The sequence below is a fragment of the Cucurbita maxima genome, unplaced genomic scaffold (assembly GCF_002738345.1).
Source record: "Cucurbita maxima cultivar Rimu unplaced genomic scaffold, Cmax_1.0 Cma_Scf00042, whole genome shotgun sequence".
NCBI lineage: Eukaryota > Viridiplantae > Streptophyta > Magnoliopsida > Cucurbitales > Cucurbitaceae > Cucurbita > Cucurbita maxima.
In genome coordinates this window covers 740,370-741,834 of record NW_019272058.1, presented here as the reverse complement: position 1 = coordinate 741,834, position 1,465 = coordinate 740,370, and the positions used below count along the sequence as shown (strand labels likewise).

The 1,465-nt window shown below is 32.9% G+C and overlaps 1 non-coding gene across 1 annotated transcript; it reads left to right on the top strand.

Annotated features, from left to right (window-relative positions):
- The first annotated feature begins 291 nt into the window (after positions 1–291).
- TRNAF-GAA lies at positions 292–364 on the top strand. Its single transcript has one exon. It is a non-coding gene; the product is annotated as a tRNA-Phe (tRNA).
- The last annotated feature ends 1,101 nt before the right edge of the window (positions 365–1,465 follow it).

Here is a 1,465-nt window from a genome sequence, read left to right as displayed (position 1 = left end):
TTCACGTTGCATAATTTGACTATTCAATTTAAAATTAGTGATTATTTCTTTCTAAAATTTCAATTAATTAGTGGAAATACCTTTACTTAAAAACTTTCATTTTTAATGTTAGCGGGGATAGCTCAGTTTAGAGAGCGTCAGATTTAAGATTTGAATGATTCGATCTCCATGCTCACCGCATCTGTTTCGCATAACCTGACTATTCAATAAAAAACTAGTCATTATTTATTTTTAAAATCTCAATGAATCAGCTAAAATACCTTTATTGATGAATTTTCATTTCTAATGATTGCGGGGATAGCTAAGTTGGGAGAGCGTCAAACTGAAGATCTGAAGGTCACGTGTTCGATCCATGTTCACCGCACGTGGTTCACGTTGCATAATTTGACTCTTAAATTTGACTGAAGATTTGAAGGTAACGTGTTTGATCCACGTTCACTGCTCACGTTTTTTATCCAACTGGCATAAGTTGACTAAGTGGGATGGCTTAGTTGGGAGAGCATCAGATCGAATATTGGAAGGTAGCGGAAATACCCTTACACATGAATTGTGATTTTTAATGTTAGCGCGGATAACTCAGTTGGGACTGAATATCTGAAGGTTACATGTTTAATCCACGTTCACCGCACTTGGTTTACATTGCATAAGTCCATTAAGTTGCATAACTTTATTCAATCTAAAATTAGTGATTATTTCTTTTTAAAATATAATGAATTAGCGAAAAATACCTTTACTTGTGATTTTTTTTTTTTTCAAATATTAGCAAGGATAACTCAGTTTTGAGAGCGTCAGACTAAAAATTTGAAGGTCACGTGTTCGATCCACGTTCACTGCACCTGATTCAAGTCACATAATTTGACTTTTGACTATTCAATTTAAAATTAGTGATTATTTCTTTTTAAAATATCAATGAATTAGCTAAATACCATACTAATGAGTTTTCATTTTTAATGTTAGCGGGGATAGCTTAGTTGGGAGAGCGTCACTGAAGATCTCAAGGTCACGTGTTTGATCCACGTTCACCGCCGCACCTGATTCCATTTGACTAAGTTGCATAACCTGACTATTCAATCTAAAATTAGTGATTATTTATTTTTAAAATCTCAATGAAGTAGTGAAAATATCTTTACCGATGAATTTTTATTTTTAATGTTAGCGGAGATAGCTCAGTTTGGAGAGCGTTAGTGAAGATCTGAAAGTCACGTGTTTGATCCACGTTCACCGCACCTAATTCAAGTTGACTAACTTCATAACCTTAATATTCAATCTAAAATGAGTGATTATTTCTTTTTAAAATTACTTCACCTTATTCAAGTTGACTGAGTTGCATAACATGACTATTCAATCTAAAATTAGTGATTATTTCTTTTTAAAATCTCAATGAAGTAGTGAAAATATCTTTATCGATGAATTTTTATTTTTAATATTAGCGGGGATAAGCTCAGTTTGGAGAGCGTTAGTGAAG